The 22,761-nt window shown below is 36.6% G+C and overlaps 1 long non-coding RNA gene and 1 pseudogene across 1 annotated transcript; both read left to right on the top strand.

The window, feature by feature from the left end:
• Positions 1 to 1,503: 1,503 nt before the first annotated feature.
• Positions 1,504 to 22,346, top strand: LOC122658076 (annotated as a pseudogene).
• On the top strand, positions 15,728 to 16,521 carry LOC122666783. Its single transcript, XR_006333717.1, has 3 exons — positions 15,728 to 15,783; positions 15,888 to 16,003; positions 16,484 to 16,521. It is a non-coding gene; the product is annotated as an uncharacterized LOC122666783 (long non-coding RNA).
• Positions 22,347 to 22,761: the final 415 nt, after the last annotated feature.

Consider the following 22,761-nt stretch of genomic DNA (forward strand, 5'->3'; position numbering starts at 1 on the left):
GGATGATTGTTGTTCAATTTCAATGCCTTGCTTCACTTTGTTCTACTGGGTTCATTTTATTTTCCTTCTTATATTTAAAAAAGAATGATAGTCATTGAAGAGAAAGGAATTTTTTCAAATAATGATTAATAACTCTCGTCTCTCTCTTTTATCCCTTTAAACAGTTGTATGTGTGTACAGGAGGGCATAATAACCCAGCAGTGACGTTTGGGCTTTTCTTAGCCCATAAAGTGTTACTAATCCGTGCTGTGATGTACATGGTGGCACAATTCTTGGGTGCAATGTGTGGTGTAGGGCTAGTAAAGGCCTTTAAAAAGTGCAGTATGGTGGTGGAGCGACGAGATCACCGATGGCTGCAGCGAAGGTGTGGGTTTGGCGGCTGAATTTATTGATACTTTCATTCTTGTCTACACTGTTTTCTTTGCTACTGATCCCAAGAGAAGTGCCAAAGACAACCAGGTTTTTTTATCGCTACCACAATCGAATTTCTTCCTTCTTCCTCGTTTCTCTTCTTTATTTTTTAGTCATTCCCTCGCCGTGCACATTCTAATTTGCGCTATTTTGAAGTGAAGCATTAAATCTAATCTTTATGCATTTCTTTTTATGTGTGAAACTTGATAGGGTTTTTAGAGCCGATTTGAGTTTAAAATCGTTAGTTGGCCTGGAAGATGTATATAAAATTGCGCGTGGTGATTATTCAGCTTAAGCACATGAGTCGTACGAAACTACAGCTGGCACGTATCTCTGATGCCACCTCTTCTATATAAATATTTTCCATTGACCGTTTTTGGTTTGCACATGTGACCAATATAAGGCTGGAGCTGTGTCCGTATAACAATGGTTAACATCTATTTAGCTAATATAATGAAGAAGCTTAATTCTATTCATGTGGTAAGCTAGGTTGATTGTAACAATGTTTTAGGCTGGAGGTCATGGATAAGACTGTAAGAGATTCCTTGACAAGGATTGGTTTTTATATTAGGGTAAATTACAAGGCGACCCCCTGACGTTTGCCCTAAATACAATACGATCCCCTTTGTTATGATCCGAGTTTTCATCGTTATTCCCATAAGAAAAATTGCTGTTATCAGCCTGTTTCTCTTCTTTAATAAACTCACTAGTACTTTAAAGCAACAGTCGATCACTGGTTTACTCAGTATTCTTTTTCTTATTAAAAGAATTGTATGACATATGTTTGCCTATTCTATTAGGTCTCAATAGCATCTCCATGTGAAATGTTATTTTCCAATACTCTCTAGTAGCTCTGAAGATTGAGAGTTAAATTGTGTGAATATGCTGCCAAGAACCCCCTTCGAATTCCGAAGGTACTCCCTTCTTTCAACGTAATTTAACCTTCTTTCGTTATTTGCGTATCAATGGCTTCTACTTGGAGGTTATTTTGGTTTCCTTTTCTTTGCTATAGATTGCCAAGTATCTTGAACAAAGGTGCTCAATAGAGTTGGCTTCTTCTAAATTGGTGATGCTCGACCACTGTTTGATTTGATGGCAATGATACTGAAGAAGCTTCCATCTATGGGTTCTGTTGCGAAGGCAACTGTTAGGTCATTGTTGATTCTGGCTCATGTAATTTCTTTAGCATCTGTGACCTTGCATTTACAACAGGTAGGAATTTGATCACCTTTTTTATTTTCATCTTAATTTGGTGTGCTTCATTTCTGCTGACTGAAAATGAATCTCTTTGATAACAATATTTTTTAAAACTGAACTGGGTGCTGGACCATTTTGTTCTGGTAGTTTGCAGTCCTGGTCAATTAAGAAGGGATAGAATTTTGCTACATACAAGAGTCCTTATGATCAATATTTTATAAGCAAGTTATGATTAAAGCATGCACGTTCATTTATATATGCGAGTCTGATAATCAAGTCTCTCTACTGGTGAATATACTTCCAATTTAAGCTTCTGTTTGTACATGTCAAAATTTTGGCTATATTAAATTTAATTGGGTTCCTCAATCATGAATTTCTTTGGAATGAAGGATTTATACTTTGCGCAGATTGTGCATGCCACACTGGATAACTGCGAACCAGATATAAATCTTGTAGATGATGGTGAAAGGGGGGAGCCAAATCACAATTGGGTTAATGAAGTATTTAGATGTGAAGCAAGAGGTGGTGTGGGTGTTGGCATTGATCTCAGCTTGAGCTACCTTAGGCCAAGACAAGAAAAAAAAGATTGCACTCTATTAACTCAGTAATAATGAGCAACCTTACATGTTTTAACTCCAAAAATGAGGCCCTTCATTATCATATTCTTGATTCATTATGCATTTTTTTTATGGAACTTTTTTCTTTCCATTCCTCCAAAGATTTAAAAAAAAAATAAAAAAAAATTGTAGTGGACTGTGGTTAATACACTGGTTTACTTGCACAACAGAGAAGAGATTGAAAATCGAAAAATATGGGCTCAAATTTGTGTCCAGAAAATAGTAGAATTGCCTAAGGAGAGCACGACAATGCACCAGGTTTGAGATCCAATGGTCGCTTACTTTGATAATGGGAAGCATTGGGTTCCTCGGCAGGGGTTAACCATGGTTGTTCTGTCTGATATGTGCTACTTTGTGGACACTGCAGGTATTTTGTTGCCATTTCTTTTCACTCTCTCGCTAAAACTTCTTTTTCATTATACTTGATGTAAGATATTGATGTTTTTTTGCCAGTTGGATGATGTAGGAATTATACAGATTTGTAATTAGGCTTATGATATGAAACTCTTTACGATATGCAGGAAGCTGGTTATTGACAATATTAACCTTCAATTTCATGTTTTATTTCTCTCTTTCTCTCCCATGCATTCTCTTTTTTTTTTTATGAATAAAAAAACTTTTATTAGAAGAGAGACAAGCTATGCAGACATAAAGTAACTCTGAATCTTCTCTTTAATTGCTATGGAAAATTTTTCTTTAAGTCATTAACCACTATGTAGATATTTTTTGGACCTCATCATTGCCACAACTTTTTCTTTTGGCCACAGAGGCATTCCATTTATTTGAGTTATTGTTTCAGAAGCTCATGTGAGACAGTTTTAACAATCCTATCCAAATAATTACTTACAAATAATTTGGCCTAAATAAATAATTATATACCTACTGTTCATTTCTTATGTATTTTTTACCTCGTATATTTATTTACTTTTATCTTTATTGTTGCCCGGTGATCATACAGTAGGGTTGAGCATTAGGCTTCCTGGTTCTATTTGGTCTGGTTACTTGTGAGTCTTGTATTTTAATTTTTAAGCATTGATTTTTAGGTTTAACCACATCTTTATTCTCATTTAAAACTCTCACATTTCATGTTTATACATCTCTGTATCCAACTTATTCCCCCTCCAAATATTTCTTTCTTATCTGAATCTTATGTTTATTTTTACTCCAAACAATTTTGGTTGTCCCTCCATTGCTTACATACAGGAAATGAACAGTTGATTCTAGCTGTTGTCATTCGACATCTGGATCACAAAAATGTTACACATGATCCGCAAATTAATTCTGATATTGTTCAGATTGCTAACGCTTTGGCTCGACAACTCAAAACACGAGTCGTAGTCTCTGAAATTGGGATTATCAGTGGTCTATGCAGGCATTTGAGGAAGTCTCTTCAGGCAACAGTTGAATTGGTAGGACAGCAAGAGTCAAACTTGAACATTTCAGTCCCGATCTTCATTGAAGACTTCTTATTGGAAATTGCTAAAGGAGTAAGTGCTATGCATATTCATTGCATGTTGTTTTTGTGGGTACTCCTAATTTTTCTCTCTGGGGTTTTTGTTGTGCCAAATAATCTATTTTTGAGTTGGCTTCTTCTAGATGAGTGATGCTCGTCCACTATTTGATTCGATGGCAATGACACTGGAGAATCTTCCATCTATGGGTTCTGTTGCGAAGGCAACTGTTGGGTTATTGTTGATTCTGGCTCATGTAATTTCTTTAGCATCTGTCACCTTGCATTCACAGCAGGTATAATTTGATCTCCTTTTTTATTTTCATCTTAATTTGGTGAGCTTCATTTCTGCTGATTCAAAATGAATTTCTCTTTGATAACAATATTTTTTTGAGACCTAACTGGGTGCTGGACCATTTTGTTCTGGTAGTTTGCAGCTGGTCATTTAAGAAGGGATAGAATTTTGCTACATACAAGAGTCCTTATGAACAATATTTTATAAGCAAATTATCTCTTAGATCTAATGATATTTTGAGGAACCAAGTTGGTTGCATCTTTTGCAACCAATAAATTATTATATTCTATAACTCATCTAATTTTGGGGATTTTCTTTTGAAATATATGCTATAGGAGAGAATTTCTGCGTGTGTTGGGGGGGGGGGGCATGCTTGCTTCATCCCTTATCCCTTTCTTGATTGTCTTGTACTGGTTAGAAGGGTATAACAAGTATCTTTTTTAGTATGTTAATTTGGCATGCTTTGTTCATTGCATCGGCCTAACCTTCATTTTCTTGAATGGGTAACACAAAATAGTGGAGAAAATGGATATTCCAAGGAAGAAATTTATGGGAGATATTTATTATTAAATAGAGAAGGTGTGGCGCCAAAGTTATGCACCAGTCTCTACCGTTATTTCATTCCCTCTCTTTCAAATCAATTCTAAATGCTTTTTATTTTCCCTCTCTCACTCGCAGGTAAGCACTCCGCGCCTGTACAAATTCTGAACTGCTAAAACCTTGACCGGAAAAAATCCTAGTGTCATGAGACAAACTCTGTTAAGATTCGCTTCCCTCTATACTCGCCGCAACTTGCTCTCCCCTCTGAATTGCAGAAGACCAAACCCTTTTTCTGTTTCAATCATCAATGTCACTTAAACTCCTTCTTCGAAGCTGAGGAGGTGGTTCTTCTCATCCACCAACAAAAGCCCTCCTCCTGCTTCCAAGACCAGGTTAACCCAACCACAGAAGAAGAAAGAAGTTCCGCTCAATTTCGAAAACATCAGAACCGAAGGTAGAAGAAATTGATTCAGGAAAACAGGCCTGTCCTGCGCATCTTCTTCTACCCCCATTCCCTCCCTTACTATAGCAGCCATCACAGTGGTTTCTTTTATGTTTAACTGCTTGCAATTTAATAGTCTTTGTTCTTTCCTATGGCGCAGAGTTCAAAGCTCTTGTTTCAGTTCTGAGGGAAATTACTTCGTCGCTACTTCTTGGGACAAAAGGTGTTTTTAATCACCGCCTCAATTGAATTTCTTCCTTCTTTCTCTTTTCTCTTCGTTGCTTACTCGTTTAGGTTGTTTTCAGGTGTTTTTTTTTTTTTTTTTTTTTTTGAATTTTTAACAGGCCCAAGCCCAACCCTAAAGGTCCGGCTCCAGCTGCTGCACTTCACCTTATTCAACCAATCAAAGCTCAAACCTGCAGCCCTGCACTGCAAAAAAATTTTGAGATGGAGAAGCCATCATCGTCGTCGTCGAAACGCTGAGGTTTTCTCGTTGAGGTTCTCTACTTCACTCGGACCTGCATCACTAGCCACCGCCATTTTCATTTCATTCAAGACTGCTGTAAATCGAACTCATCTCTATTTTCTTATTTGTTTTTAATTTTTTGGTATTCTTTTTATTCCGTTCTCGACGCTTGGCAGCTTATGACCACTGCTCAAATTTTCTCTTATCATACAAGACATAACTATGATATCTGGTTTTGTTTCATGATCTTCATCCTCGTTTATTGCACCGCCATCTCTGGTGGGTAATACATTTTTTTGCTTCTTTCTCTGTTTTCTGTTGTTTACAATTTGGTTATAAACAGTTGTGTGTTTGTGTTTACAGTAGGGCATATTAACCCAGCAGTGACGTTTGGGTTTTTCTTAGCCCGTAAAGTGTCACATATCCGTGTTGTGATGTACATCGTGGCAGAATTCTTGGGTGCAATGTGTGGTGTAGGGCTAGTAAAGGCCTTCCAAAAGTTTTACTATGTGCAGTATGGTGGTGGGGCGAACGAGATCGCTGATGGCTACAGAAATGGTGTGGGTTTTGCAGCTCAAATTATTGGCACCTTCATCCTTGTCTACACTGTTTTCTCTGCTACTAATCCCAAGAGAAGTGCCAGAGACTCCCATGTCCGTTTAAGTTTACCTGTTTTTTACTTGGAAAATAGAGTATTATTAGAAGCGATATAGAAATCATTCTCAATTATCTTGTTAACCCACATGGAAAACGCTCTAATTGAGAACTTTTGCTTTGGATTTACAAGTATTGGCTCCACTTTCAATTGGGTTTGCAGTTTTGTCCCCCCCCCCCCTTTGGTGGGTGGGACAACCAGGTTTTCTGATCGCCTCCCTAATTGAATTTCCTCCTTCTTCCTCTTTTCTCTTCTTTATTTTTTTAGTCATTCCCTTGCAGTGCACATTCTAATTTGCACTAATTTGAAGTGAAGATCGTAATCTAATCTTTATGCATTTCATTATTTATGTGAAACTTGATAGGGTTTTTTGAAGCAATTTGAGATTAAAATCCTTGGTTGGCCTGGAAAGTTGTATGTAAAATTGTGCGTGGTGATTATGCAGCTTACGTACACGAGTCGTACGAAACTACAGTTGACATGTATCTCTGATGTCACCTCCTCTATATAAATGTTTTCCATTGACCGTTTTTGGTTTTCTCTGTTCCAAATCAACTCTATTTTATCTTCTCCCTCTCTTTCCTTGTTCATTAGAAGCAATCTAGGAAGGATCAGATTTTTTAAATATCATTTTTGAAGATGTAGAAAGGGCTGAAAAAAGATTGAGAGTTCTTTATAGCCATTCTTCATAGCCATTACTCTTTTCCAAGGCAAATGTGACCAAAATAAGGCTGGAGCTGTGTCCGTATAACAATGATTAACATCTATTTAGCTAGAATAATGAAGAAGCTTAATTCTATTAATGTGGTAAGCTAGGGTGCTTCTAACAATGATTTAGGCTGGAGGTCATGCGTAAGAGATTCCTTGGCAATATGTGACATTTTAGAGAAACCAGGGGGGTATACGGCTGCATCAAGTGCATCATTCTTGGGTTTCCCAACTTCCACTAATGATTCGGTGGACTCCCTAAGCAAGGATGGATTTTATTATTATTATTATTATTATTATTATTATTATGATCTGAGTTTTCATCGTTGTTCATATCAGAAAAACTGCTGTTATCAGTCTGTTTCCTCTTCTTTAATAAACTCACTAGTACTTTAAAGCAACAGCCGATCATTGGTTTACTCAGTATTCTTTTTCTTATTAAAAGAATTATATGCCATATGTTTGCCTATTATATTAGGTCTCAATAGCAGCTTTATGTAAAATTTTATTTTCCAATGCTCTCTATAAGCTCTGAAGCCTGATGGAACTGTTCAATTCTTTCTTTCTAATATTAATTCTGTGTTATTGTTCTCTTTATGTATGTCTCATATTTTTTTTTTTGGTGAATAATAAAAATGTATGTCTTATTTGAGGGCAAGTTAAATGCAAATTGTTCTATATTTTCTCAATTAACAAGTTGAAACAGCTGCGTTTGAAAGGGAGCAGTTATTGCTTTTGAAAAGTTCAGAGCTTGAAGCCAGGTAGATCATATTGTGAATCAAGTAATTGGGTTGAACCTTCTATAGGACTTCATGTTTGCTTGGCCAAATGGACCAAGAATCTGAATTAATACCAGACATATAAGTGATTCTGACATCCTTTTACAAAAGAAAAAGGAATCTCGGTTTCCTCTTATATTTTTACTTTCATTTTCCTTTGATGTAGGATGATTAATCCAACTGATGAGATAGCTAAGGTAAGGTTGAAATATCTGCAGGTAAGTAGCTGAGGAAGGTTCCTTCTGAGCTCTTCTGAATTGAAAGGTACCACATGATTTTGTGATAGAAACATTGACTTTACCAGATAATAGAGAGAGAGAGAGAGAGAGAGAGAGAGTACATATACAGATGTGTTTTCCTATCTAGTTTGTTGGGTTGTCATGTTGGATGTCTTGTATCCTTGTTTGAGATAGACGCATCTATCTTCTTGTTACGTGATGTTATAAAATCAGAGTTGTCCTACTTATCTTTTTAACATCCAGGATAACAATGTCTTGCTGTGTAATTTTGTAGAAGGGTGCTCCATATGAATAGAAAATTGTTAAATTGTGTGAATATGCTGCCAAGAACCCCCTCCGAATTCCGAAGGTACTCCCTTCAATCAACATAATTTAACCTTCTTTCGTTATTTGCGTATCAATGGCTTCTATTTGGAGGTTATTTTGGTTTCCTTTTCTTTGCTGTAGATTGCCAAGTATCTTGAACAAAGGTGCTCAAAAGAGTTGGCATCTTCTAAATTGGTGATGCTCGACCACTGTTTGATTTGATGGCAATGACACTGGAGAAGCTTCCATCTATGGGTTCTGTTGCGAAGGCAACTGTTGGGTCATTGATGATTCTGGCTCATGTAATTTCTTTAGCATTTGTGACCTAGCATTCACAACAGGTATGAATTTGATCACCTTTTAAATTTTCATCTTAATTTGGTGTGCTTCATTTCTGCTGACTCAAAATGAATCTCTCTTTGATAACAATATTTTTTAAAACTGAATTGGGTGCTGGACCATTTTGTTCTGGTAGTTTGCAGTCCTGGTCAATTAAGAAGGGATAGGATTTTGCTACATATCAGAGTCTTTATGAACAATATTTTATAAGCAAATTATCTCTTAGATCTAATGATATTTTGAGGAACCAAGTTGGTTGCATCTTTTGCAACCAATAAATTATTATATTCTATAACTCATCAAAATTTGGGGATTTTCTTCTGAAATATATGCTATAAGAGAGAATTTCTGCGTGTGTTGAGGGGGGGCATGGTTGCTCATATCTTGTGTCTAGGGCTGGCATTCCAAGACTTCACACTCTTGTTAGATTTTTGACATGTTCACTCATATTGATGCACATTTGACATAGTGTGGGTGTGTCTGCAGACTGCATTTAGTACTAGGAGATCATTGAGTTTGATATGTATCCATCTAACATTATCTGCGTCTAACGCTAACACATGTAATGGTAGTTACATAGGATCAACAGTTAGTAAACCCTTAGCAAGTTATGATTAAAGCATGCGCATTCATTTATAAATGCAAGTCTGATAATCAAGTCTCTCTACTTGTGAATATACTTCCAATTTAAGCTTCTGTTTGTACATGTCAAAATTTTGACTATATTAAATTTAATTGGGTTCCTCAATCACGAATTTCTTTTGATTTAAGGATTTATACTTTGCACAGATTGTGCATGCCACACAGGATAACTGCGAACCAGATATAAATCTTGTAGATAATGTCAAAAGGGGGGAGCCAGATCACAATTGGGTTGATGAAGTATTTAGAAGTGAAGCAAGGGGTGGTGTGGGTGTTGGCAGTGATCTCAGCTGAGCTACCTTAGGCCAAGAAGAGAAAAAAAAGATTGCACTCTATTGACTCGGTAATAATGAGCAACCATACATGTTTAACTCCAAAAATGAGGTCCTTCAGTATCATATTCTTGATTCATTATGCATTTTTCTGATGGAACTTTTTTCTTTCCATTCCTCCAAAGGTAAAAAAAATTAATGTAGTGGACTGTGGTTAATACACTGGTTTACTTGCACAACAGAGAAGAGATTGAAAATCCAAAAATATGGGCTCAAATTTTCTCCAAAAAATAGTAGAATTGGCCGAGGAGAGTACGACAATGCACCAGGTTTGAGATCTATTGTTCGCTTACTTTGATAATGGGAAGCACTGCGTTCCTCGGTAGGGGTTAGCTATGGTTGTTCTGTCTGATATGTGCTACTTTGTGGACACTGCAGGTATTTTTGTGCCTTTTCTATTCTCTCTCTCACTAAAATTTCTTTTTCATTATACTTGATGTGAGATACTGATGTTTTTTTTTCCGGTTGGATGATGTAGGAATTATACAGATTTGTAATTAGGCTTCTGATATGAAACTCTTCACTATCTGCAAGAAGCTTCTTATTGGCAATATTAACCTTCAATTTCATGTTTTATTTCTCTCTTTCTCTCCCATACATTCCCTTTTTTTTATAAATAAAAAAAATTTATTAGAAGAGAGACAAGCTATGCAGACATAAAGTAACTTTGAATCTTCTCTTTAATTGCTATGGAAAATTTTTCTTTAAGTCGTTAACCACTATGAAGATATTTTTTGGACCTCATCACTTCCACAACTTTTTCTTTTGGCCACACCGAGGCATTCCATTTATTTGAGTTACTGTTTCAGAAGCTCATGTGAGACAGTTTTAACAGTCCTATCCAAACTTCTATACCATCTCTTTTATTCATTAGTTATAATTACTTACAAATAATGTGGCCCAAATATATAATTGTCTACCTACTGTTCATTTCTTATGTATTTTTTACCTCATTTATTTATTTATTTTTATCTTTATTGTTGCTCGGTGATCATATAGTAGGGTTGAGCATTAGGCTTCCTGGTTCTATTTGGTCTGGTTACTTGTGAGTCTTATATTTTAATTTCTAAGCATTGAATTTTAGGTTTAACCATTTCTTTATTCTAATTTTATTCTCACATTTCATGTTTATCCAACTTATTCCCCCTCCAAATATATCTTTTATCTGAATCTTATAATATTTGTTTATTTTTACTCCAAACAATTTTGGTTGTCTCTCCATTGCTTACATACAGGAAATGAACAGTTGATTCTAGCTGCTGTCATTCGACTTCTGGATCACAAAAATGTTACACATGATCCGCAAATTAAATCTGATATTGTTCAGATTGCTAACGCTTTGGCTCGACAAATCAGAACATGAATCGTAGTCCCTGAAATTGGGATTATCAGTGGTCTATGCAGGCATTTGAGGAAGTCTCTTCAGTTGAATTGGTAGGACAGCAAGAGTCAAACTTGAACATTTCAGTCCCGATCTTCATTGAAGACTGCTTATTGAAAATTGCTAAAGGAGTAAGTGCTATGCATATTCATTGCATGTTGTTTTTGTGGGTACTCCTAATTTTTCTCTCTGGGGTTTTTGTTGTGCCAAATAATCTATTTTTGAGTTGGCTTCTTCTAGATTAGTGATGCTCGACCACTGTTTGATTTGATGGCAATGACACTGGAGAAGCTTCCATCTATGGGTTCTATTACGAAGGCAACTGTTGGGTCATTGTTGATTCTGGCTCATGTAATTTCTTTAGCATCTGTCACCTTACATTCACAGCAGGTATATATTTGATCACCTTTTTTATTTTCAGCTTAATTTTGTGAGCTTCATTTCTGCTGATTCAAAATGAATTTCTCTTTGATAACAATATTTTTTTAAACTGAACTGGGTGCTGGATCATTTTGTTCTGGTTGTTTGCAGTCCTGGTCATTTAAGAAGGGATAGAATTTTGGTACATACAAGAGTCCTTATGAACAATATTTTATAAGCAAATTATCTCTTAGATCTAATGATATTTTGAGGAACCAAATTGGTTGCATCTTTTGCAACCAATAAATTATTATATTCTATAACTCATCAAATTTTGGGGATTTTCTTCTGAAATATACGCTATACGAGAGAATTTCTGCGTGTGTTGGGGGGGGGGGCATGCTTGCATCATCCCTTATCCCTTTCTCGATTGTCTTGTACTGGTTAGAAGGGCATAGCAAGTATGTTTTTTAGTATGTTAATTTGGCATGCTTTTCGTTCATTGCATCGGCCTAACCTTCGTTTTCTTGAATGGGCGGCACAAAATAGTGGAGAAAATGGATATTCCAGTGAAGAAATTTATGGGAGATATTTATTATTAAATAGAGAAGGTGTGGGGTCAAAGATATGCGCCAGTCTCTACCAGTGTTTCATTCCCTATCTTTCGAATCAACTCTAAATACTTTCTATTTTCCCTCTCTCACTCGCAGGTAAGCACTCCGTGCCTGTACAAATTCTGAACTGCTAAAACCTTGACCGGAATAAAATCCTTGAGTCATGAAACAAACTCTATTAAGATTCGCTTCCCTCTATACTCACCGCAACCTGCTCTCCTCTCCGAATTGCAGAAGACCAAACCCTTTTTCTGCTTCAATCATCAATGTCACTTCAACTCCTCCTTCAAAGTTGAGGAGGTGGTTCTTCTCATCCACCAACTAAAGCCCTCCTCCTGTTTCCGAGACCAGGTTAACCCAACCACAGAAAAAGAAAGAAGTTCCACTCAATTTCGAAAACATCAGAACCGAAGGTAGAAGAAATTGATTCAGGAAAACAGGCCTCTCCTGCGCATCTTCTTATACCCCCATTCCCTCTCTTAGTATAGCCGCCATCACAGTGGTTTCTTCTATCTTTAACTGCTGGCAATTTAATAGTCTTTGTTCTTTCCTATGGCGCAGAGTTCAAAGCTCTTGTTTCAGTCCCGAGGGAAATCTCTTCGTCGCTGCTTCTTGGGACAACCGGGTTTTTTTATCGCCGCCTCAATTGAATTTCTTCCTTCTTCCTCTTTTCTCTTCGTTGCTTACTCATTTAGGTTGTTTTATGGTGTTTTTGTTTTTTTTTTTGAATTTTTAACAGGCCCAAGCCCAACCCTAAAGGTCCGGCTCCAGCTGGTGCACTTCACCTTATTCAACCAAGCTCAAGCCTGCAGCCCTGTACTGCAAAAAAAATTTGAGCCGGAGAAGCCATCACCGTCGTCGTCGAAACGCTGAGGTTTTCTCGTTGAGGTTTTCTACTTCACTCGGACCTGCATCACTAGCCACCGCCATTTTCATTTCATTCAAGACTGCTACACTGTAACTCAAACTCATCAATATTTTCTTATTTGTTTTTAATTTTTTGGTATTCTTTTTATTCCCTTCTCGACGCTTGGCCATTCATGACCGCTGCTAAAATTTTCTCTTATCATACAGGACATAACTATGTATCTGGTTTTGTTTCATGATCTTCATCCTCGTTTACTGCACCCCCATCTCTGGTGAGTAATCCCTTTTTTGGCTTCTTTCTCTATTTTCTGTTGTTTACAATTTGATTATAAACAGTTGTGTGTGTTTGTATTGACAGGAGAGCATATTAACTTAGCAGTGACGTTTGGGCTGTTCTTAGCCCGTAAAGTGTCACTAATCCGTGTTGTGATGTACATCGTGGCAGAACGCTTGGGTGCAATGTGTGGTGTAGGGCTGGTAAAGGCCTTCCAAAAGTCTTACTATGTGCAACATTCGGCCTTGTCTACATTGTTTTCTCTGCTACTGATCCCAAGAGAAGTGCCAGAGACTCCCATGTCCCTGTAAGTTCACCTGTTTTACTTGGAAAACAGAGTATTATTAGAAGCGATATAGAAATCATTCTCAATTCTCTTGTTAATCCACATAGAAAACGTTCTAATTGAGAACTTTTGCTTTGGGTTTACAGGTATTGGCACCACTTCCAATTGGGTTTGCAGTTTTGTTCTCCCCCTTTAGTGGTTGGGACAGCCAGGTTTTTTGATCGCCTCCACAATTGAATTTCTTCCCTCTTCCTCTTTTCTCTTCATTATTTTTTAGTCATTCCCTCGCAGTGCACATTCTAATTTACGTTATTTTGAAGTGAAGATCGTAATCTAATCTTCACGCATTTCTTTATATATGTGAAACTTGATAGGGTTTTTAGAACCAATTCGAGATTAAAATCCTTAGTTGGTCTGGCATGATGTATGTAAAATTGTGCATGGTGATTATGCAGCTTACGTACACGAGTCGTACGAAACTACAGTTGGCATGTATCTCTGATGTCACCTCCTCTATATAAATGTTTTCCATTGACTGTTTTTGGTTTGCTCCCTTTCAAATCAACTCTATTTTATCTTCTCCCTTTCTTTCTTTGTTCAATAGAAGCAAAGAAAGCGAGGGATAGTGCAAAGCTGGAAAAAGATTGAGAGTTCTTTATAGCCATTACTCTTTTCCAAGGCAAATGTGACCAAAATAAGGCTAGAGTTGTGTCCGTGTAACAATGATTAACATCTATTTAGCTAGAATAATGAAGAAGCTTAATTCTATTCATGTGGTAAGCTAGGGTGATTCTAACAATGTTTTAGGCTGGAGGTCATGGGTAAGAGATTCCTTGACAATATGTGACATTTTAGAGAAATCAGGGGGGTAGATGGCCGCATCAAGTGCATCATTCTTGGGTTTCCCAACTTCCACTAATGATTCAGTGGACTCCCTAGGTAAGGATGGATTTTATTATTATTATTATTATTGTTATGATCCAAGTTTTCATCGTTATTCCTATCAGAAAAACTGCTGTTATCACCGCTTGTTTTCTCTTCTTTAACAAACTCACTAGTACTTTAAAGCAACAGCTGATCACTGGTTTACTCAGTATTCTTTTTCTTATTAAAAGAATTATATGCCATATGTTTGCCTATTATATTCGGTCTTAACAGCAGCTCTATGTGAAATTTTATTCTCCAATGCTCTCTATAAGCTCTGAAGCATGATGGAACTGTTCAATTCTTTCTTTCTAATATTAATTCTGTGTTATAGTTCTCTTTATGTATGTCTCATTTGAGGGCAAGTTAAGTGCAAATTGTTCTATATTTTCTCAATTAACAGGTTAAAACAGCTGCGTCTAAAAGGGTGCAGTTATTGCTTGTGAAAATTTCAGAGGTTGAAGCCAGGTAGATCATATTGTGAATCAAGTAACTGTGTTGAACCTTCTGTACGACTTCGTGTTTTCTTGGCCAAATGGACCAAGAATCTGAATTAATACAAGACATAAAAGTGATTCTGACATCCTTTTACAAAAGAAAAATGAATCTCTGTCTCCTCTTGTATTTTTACTTTCCTTTTCCTTTGATGTAGGTTGATTAATCCAACTGATGAGGTAACTGAGGCAAGGTTGAAATATCTGCAGGTAAGTGGTTGAGGAAAGTTCCTTCTGAGCTCTTCCAAATTGAAAGGTACCACATGATTTTGTGGTAGAACTGTAGAAACACTGAGTTTCAGAGAGAGAGAGAGAGAGAGTACATATACAGATGTGTTTTCCTATCTAGTTTGTGCGGTTGTCATGTTGGATGTCTTGTAACCTTGTTTGAGATAGATGCATCTATCTTCTTGTTACATGGTGTTATAAAAACAGAGTACTCCTACTTATCTTTTTAACATCCAGGATAATGATGTCTTGTTGTGTAATTCTGTAGAAGGGTGCTCCAAATGATTGGAAAGTTGTTAAATTGTGTGAATATGCTGCCAAGAACCCCCTCTGAATTCCAAAGGCACTCCTTTCTTTCGACATAATTTTACCTCCTTTCGTTATTTGCATATCAATGGCTTCTACTTGGAGGTTATTTTGTTCTCCTTTTCTTTGCTTTAGATTGCCAAGTATCTGACATCCTTTTACAAAAGAAAAAGGAATCTCAGTTTCCTCTTATATTTTTACTTTCCTTTTCCTTTGATGTAGGATGATTAATCCAACTGATGAGGTAGCTGAGACAAGGTTGAAATATTTGCAGGTAAGTGGCTGAGGAAGGTTCCTTCTGAGCTCTTCTGAATTGAACGGTACCACATGATTTTGTGATAGAAACACTGGCTTTCCCAGATAAGAGAGAGAGAGAGAGAGAGTACATATACAGATGTGCTTTCCTATCTAGTTTTTAAGGTTTTCATGTTGGATGTCTTGTATCCTTGTTTGAGATAGACGCATCTATTTTCTTGTTTCATGGTGTTATAAACACAGAGTAGTCTTTATCTTTTTGACATCCAGGATAATGATGTCTTGCTGTGTAATTTTGTAGAAGGGTGCTCCAAATGAATGGAAAATTATTAAATTGTGTGAATATGCTGCCAAGAACCCCCACCGAATTCCAAAGGTACTCCCTTCTTTCAACATAATTTAACCTCCTTTCGTTATTTGCATATCAATGGCTTGTACTTGGAGGTTATTTTGTTCTCATTTTCTTTGATGTAGATGTAGATTGCCAAGTATCTTGAACAAAGGTGCTCAAAAGAATTGAGGTCTGAGCATATCAAATATATCAGTATTATCACAGAGGCATACCATAAACTGCTTTGCATATGAAAGGAGCAGATGTAAGTGTAATGCTTTTCTTTTCCCCCCTTATCTTTCTTGTTTACTTTAAGTTCAGTTGTGGAATACTATTTTTTTCTTAATTAAAAAAGAAAAAGAAAATAAGTTTATTTAGGACTTAATGTTCTTATGAAACTATTCTCATTTCCTTTTTTCTTAGAATTTCCAACTATTGTTAGTTCCGTTTCTGGCTCAAGGCAACTCAAGAAGTGAATTCAGTCTCATTTGCTTGACCTGGATTTGGTGTCATTTAAATATTCCCCTCATTTGGACTTATGGAGTAGTTTTCAAGATTTTTTTTTTCTTTCCTTTTTGTTCTTACTACTTTATTTAGGGAAGATTTTGTCCATAATTCTTGATACTGTATCTATTTTAGTAGCCGAAAGGTGGGTCTGTTTGCATTCTTTTGCTGCTAGGCCATCTGTGGTAGTTCTTTGGCATTATCTCAAATATATTTCTCATGTATGCATTTTGTTCTATAGGGCATACTTCGCTCTCAATCTACTGATTGTTGTAATTGAACTCTTGGACTTTGGGACTCCACAAAGCAAGACAGTGTTTGTATTCTAGGATGCAAAACCTTGACCAGAATCATTCATAGTCAGGTTATTTTGGGATGTAATTGGCATCGTTTTCTAATAAGTTACTTATATATCTTGCTACTTTTTCTTTGCATTATACAAACTGGTTAATCCCTTCAAGACTTCAATGTAAGTGTTGTGTTTCCTCTTAAAAATCTGTTGTTGAGAAATCAGGAGATTTTTCTGCTTGGTGAAACATCCATTCAGTGGAGAAACTGATCTTAAATTACATATTTCCTCCATTGTTGGTAGACTGTGTTGACTTTTTTCTTGTTCTTATTGGTTGTGGTGGAAAACATAGAGTTTCCTCATATTGAAGGGAAGTACAAAGATCAAGCAATTGGAAGAAAAAGATATAAACTTTGAACATTTAACAGCTTGATAGGCATTCTGCACTTATAGAAGCACATATTTATTTTTTCTTTTTCTTCCAGTCTTTGAATTTTTGTAACTGGAAATTTAAATCAGAAATTTAAGGCAAAAGTGTAAAGGTTGAAAGGTTATTGAGCTTATCCTCCAAAATATTGGAACTAATGATAGGTTTTTCCTTGTCATGGACAACGTAACCTGAATGGAAAAGGAGGCTCTTGATCCCTATATATATATATAGATATATATATTGGGGGGGGGGGTTGGATTGGTTTACAATTGTTATAAAGGGATCCTCTTCAATCACTTGATCTGAAAGTGGAGCATTCAGTTGAGCATCTGATTAGATTTGGGATGTTGCTTGGATTGTGGATTTGTGCCAACAGTTTGTGAAGTGCTTGCTTACTTGGACCAGATGCCATCAAGTTATGGATTTGGTTTTTGTCCTTAACAAAGTTTCTGAATTTTGTTTTACATCTCTCATTTGATGTGTATTTGGCATTGCTTTCCTCTTTTTTTCCCCAACAATAAACTTTATTTTAGTATTTTATGTCTCATTTTTTGAGTGTTGATTCCACCTTTCATGCTTACTTTTTTCTAATAAATGAACAATAAACAGGCTTCTTTTATGATTTTACTCTCATCTTTACTTTGACGGTTACTTCTCCATATGTTTTATGCTGGTTCTGTTCTTACCTTTGTGCATGACCAGGTAGATGGAAGTTATACTCCAAATATTGAGAAATTGGTTCCTAGAGTATGCATGCTTGCAAGTGAGCCTGGGGAGGAATATAGCAAGTGCTGTTTGAGGGCATCAAGTTTGCAATGCCTTTCAGCCATGGTGGTTGGTGGGTTTTTTTTTTTTGGTTGTAATGTTTTCTGGTTAGCGCAACATGAGCACAATCATTTTTGAAATTTACTTCCATCTAATTCCTCATTGAGTCAAATTGATTTTTCACATGTTCTTGATGGTTTTGATGAGGTGAGTGGTTTTCTAATGCTTTAGTATGTGTTGGCAATTGGACCCAGTGTGTTTTATGACTTGTTTCCTGGCACAATATGAAGAAATTGAGCTTTGGAGCTAGTAGCTGCACAAGGAAAACAGGTTAAAGTCAGAAGCAATAATGTGGAAATGTTTTAATAGACGAATGATTAGGGGCTGTGGTAGGTACTTTCCACAAAGAGAGTAGTTTCTTCTGAAATAACTGTAGGTGTAGCTCATATCTTGTGTCTAGGGCTGGCATTCCAAGATTTCACACTCTTGTTAGTTATTTTACATGTTTACTCATATTGATGCACGCTTGACATAGTATGGGTGTGTCTGCAGACTGCATTAGTTCTAGGAGAACATTGAGTTTGATATGTATCCATCTGACATTATCTACATCTGACGCTAACACATGTAATGGTTGTTACATAGGATCAACAGTTTGTAAACCAGTAGCAAGTTATGATTAAAGCATGCGTATTCATGTATATATGCGAGTCTGATAATCAAGTCTCTCTACTTGTGAATATACTTACAATTTAAGCTTCTGTTTGTACATCTCAAAATTTTTGCTATATTAAGTTTAATTGGGTTCCTCAATCATGAATTTCTTTTGATTTAAAGATTTATACTTTGCGCAGATTGTGCATGCCACACTGGATAACCACGAACCAGATGTAAATCTTGTAGATGATGGTGAAAGGGGGGAGCCAGATCACAATTGGGTTGATGAAGTAGTTAGATGTGAAGCAAGGGATGGTGTGGGTGTTGGTAGTGATCTCAGCCTGAGCTACTTTAGGCCAAGACGAGAAAAAAAAGATTGCGCTCTACTGACTCGGTAATTTCTGGCTCATGTAATTTCTTTAGCATCTGTGACCATGCATTCACAGAAGGTGAATTTGATCACCTTTTTTATTTTCATCTTAATTTGGTGTGCTTCATTTCTGCTGACTCAAAAAGAATTTCTCTTTGATAACAATATTTTTTTAAACTGAACTGGGTGCTGGACCATTTTATTCTGGTAGTTTGCAGGCCTGGTCAATTAAGAAGGGATAGAATTTTGCTACATACAAGAGTCCTTTTGAACAATATTTTATAAGCAAATTATCTCTTAGATCTAATGATATTTTGAGGAACCAAGTTGGTTGCATCTTATGTAACCAATAAATTATTATATTCTATGACTCATCAAATTTTGGGGATTTTCTTCTGTAATATATGCTATAAGAGAGAATTTCTGCATGTGTGGGGGGGGGGGGGGGCATGCTTGCATCATCCCTTATCCCTTTCTCTATCGTTGTTGAGAAGGGCATATCAAGTATCTTTTTTAGTATGTTAATTTCGCATGCTTTTTTTCATTGCATCGCCTTAACCTTCTTTTTCTTGAATGGGTGACCCAAAATAGTTGAGAAAATGGATATTCCATGGAAGAAATTTATGGTATGAAATATTTTGTAGCCATAACTTATAAAAAATACTCCATTATTGGTTTTCTTTCCACCATGATTATTAGTTATAACATATAAGGAGGTCCTATAATGGAAGGTTCTATCAAAACTGCAGCAGCATTTTACATGGTAATTTTGATGCTGGCTTGCAAACTGCGTGGTTCTGTGTCAAGTTTTTCCTTTAGCAACTATTATAAATATCTTAATGGGAATGATTATGACAGTAAAAGTCTTATGACTGGTCCTCTGACTGTTCCTAACAGTTTGCGTGATCTGATCTTTTGGGCTTGATAATCAATTGAGTAGGCAACTGTTTTTCAAGTACTATTTCCCTTGGACTAGTACAGACCCGTCTTGGTTTGGCATCAACAGTCCAGCCCCGTAGTCTGTGAAAACATTGCTTGATTCAGTAAATTAATATTTAGGTTACTGTACTTATCTACTCTTCCTAAGTTTTCTTTTTTGTTTCTGTAGATCTTCCCAGAACTACTTTTCGTCCAACTTTTGAAAACAATGATGCATCCAGATGTTGAAGCTTGTATTGGAGCACACCAGATATTTGCTATGATCCTTGTTCCATCATCTAATAATCCCCAACATGACTTGCATCTTCAGGATCTGGGAGTCTGTATGAACCAAGGAAGTTGAAGTCCAAAACTGCATCGGCGTTTCCCTCCAGTGCTGCTCTACTTGAAAAGCTTCGCAAGGAGAAGAGCAATGCAATAGTAGAAAAGCATGGGAATAATACTGAAGATGATCCTAAGGATAGAGAATCTGGTGATGAGAAACAGGGCTGGGCCCGTAAAAACTCACCAAACTTTTACAAAATAAGTTGTTCTATAATTGACAGGACAACTGGACCAGCCTGCTTAACAGAGGCAGTAAGTGCTGGAATTCATGCATTTTCTAATTATAATTTCAAGGAGTGCATGGTGATAATTGGGATGTAGCGCACTTGTTGCTTTCTGCTTTATGGATACAAGCCAATATTCTTGATATGCCTTCAAATTTTGAAGCTATAGCTCATTCTTTCAGCTTAACTCTTATTGCTGGTGAGAGCTCAATAGAATGTAGAAGTGTGACATGTATGCTGAAATTTGTCTTGAAGTATTTAACAAGATTAATTCATTTTTTCAGTACTCATTACTGTAATGAAAACCATTGCATTGCATTCTAATGTTTTCTAAGTATCTACAACCGAGCACTTTCCTCTATACCAGGTTTTCTTACTTAAACTTGTGGTGTTGCAGAACACCAATCAAAACATTGTTGGATTCTTTCAGCTTCCAATTTCTCTCTGAAATATATCTCTGGATCCTTTTAATGGTATTGTAATTGAAAAATTCGTAAAACACGAAAGAATGACCTCTTGAACTTGAAAGAGTTGGATTTACATGTTCTTTGACTTCTTTCTGTGATCTAATTGACAGGAACGTTGCTACTTCATGCTCGAGGTCACTTTTTGTGTTAGCAACGGCAATGTTGATGTTTGCAGCAAAGATGTATAATGTTCCGGATCCTAATGATTTGCTTATGCTGGTGGTTTCTAATCATGTAAGTTTTCTTGTCCTGGTTGGCTTTACTATGAATGTAATTCAACAGGGAGCATGATGTGACACATTCCTTATACACCTAAAGTAAAATTTTCTCATTGGGAATAGAAGGATTTTATTAATTGAAGCCAAAAAAGTACTAGCATAGCAAAATTTAAAAGATGTGATGGGGGGCATGTTGGCCACAGTAAAACCATGCAAGTGTACCTACCACTAAATCAAGGGGTGAGGACCACTCTACAGGGCTGTCTATGGATAACTTTGTTTGGCTAAATCATCCACATGAGATTTTGCCTAGGCGTTAGACTTCCTTAAGATGTTCCATGAGACAGTTATTGAACAGTTATGAATAAACAATCTTGGATTTGTTGGAAATCTGATTTATATTGAAGGAGTTTTGTTCCGGTCAAACCTTATTCGATACCATGTCCAAGAACAATATGCACTATCAAACTTGGGTCAAAACCAAAAGTATTATTTTGAATGTTTTCTATGTGAAGCTAATGCATGGATTAGGTTCAAAATGTTAAAAATAGATAGCACAACAAGAATCAGGGCACAAAAATAACTTCTGGGCCTCGAAACCAAGGTTTGAGTTGGCCTGGAGAAAGTACCTGGTTTCGACCGAGATATGGTCGAAACCGAGACAATCTTGCTTTTTGGCTGGTCGAAACCAGTGTCGGCACCGAGTTCTCGATCCTTGGTTGAATTTTTTCCTTCTTCCTCTGTTCTCTTCGTTGCTTACTTGTTTAGGTTGTTTTCTGATGCTTTTTTGTTGAATATTTAACAGGTGCACTTCACCTTATTCAACCAATCAAAGCTCAAACGTGCAGCCCTGCACTGCAAAAAAAATTTCAGACGGAGAAGCCATCATCGTCGTTGTCAAAATGCTGAGGTTTTCTCGTTGAGATTCTCTACTTCACTTGGACCTGCATCTCTAGCGACCGCCATTTTCATTTCATTCAGACTGCTTCGCTATAACTCGAACTCATCACTATTTTCTTATTTGTTTTTAATTTTTTTGTACTTTTTATTTCCTGCTCGACGCTTGGCACCTTATACCGCTACTCAAATTTTCTCTTATCTTCCAGGACATAACTATGATATCTGGGTTTGGCAGCTCAAATTATTGGCATCTTCGTCCTTGTCTACACTGTTTTCTCTGCTACTGATCCCAAGAAAAGTATCAGAGACTCCCATGTCCCTATAAGTTCACCTGTTTTACTTGGAAAACAGAGTGTTATTAGAAGAGATATAGAAATCATTCTCAATTCTCTTGTTAACCCACATGGAAAACATTCTAATTGAGAACTTTTGCTTTGGATTTACAGGTATTGGCACCACTTCCAATTGGGTTTGTAGTTTTGCTCCCCCCTTTTGGTGGGTGGGACAACCAGGTTTTTTGATCGCCTCTACAATTGAATTTCTTCCTTCTTCCTCTTTTCTCTTCTTTATTTTTTAGTCATTCCCTCGCAGTGCACATTCTAATTTGTGCTATTTTGAAGTGAAGATCATAACCTAATCTTTATGCATTTCGTTATATGTGTGAAACTTGATGGGGTTTTTAGAACCAATTCAAGATTAAAGTCCTTAGTTGGCCTGGCAAGATGTATGAAAAATTGTGCATGGTGATTATGCAGCTTACGTGCATGAGTCATACTAAACTACAGTTGGCTTGTATCTTTGATGCACCTCCTCTATATAAATATTTTCCATTGACCGTTTTTGGTTTGCTCCCTTACAAATCAACTCTATTTTCTCTTCTCCCTCTCTTTCTTTGTTCATCAGAAGCAATATAGGAAGGATCAGATTTTTGAAATA

This window comes from Telopea speciosissima, chromosome 1 (assembly GCF_018873765.1).
Source record: "Telopea speciosissima isolate NSW1024214 ecotype Mountain lineage chromosome 1, Tspe_v1, whole genome shotgun sequence".
Lineage (NCBI taxonomy): Eukaryota > Viridiplantae > Streptophyta > Magnoliopsida > Proteales > Proteaceae > Telopea > Telopea speciosissima.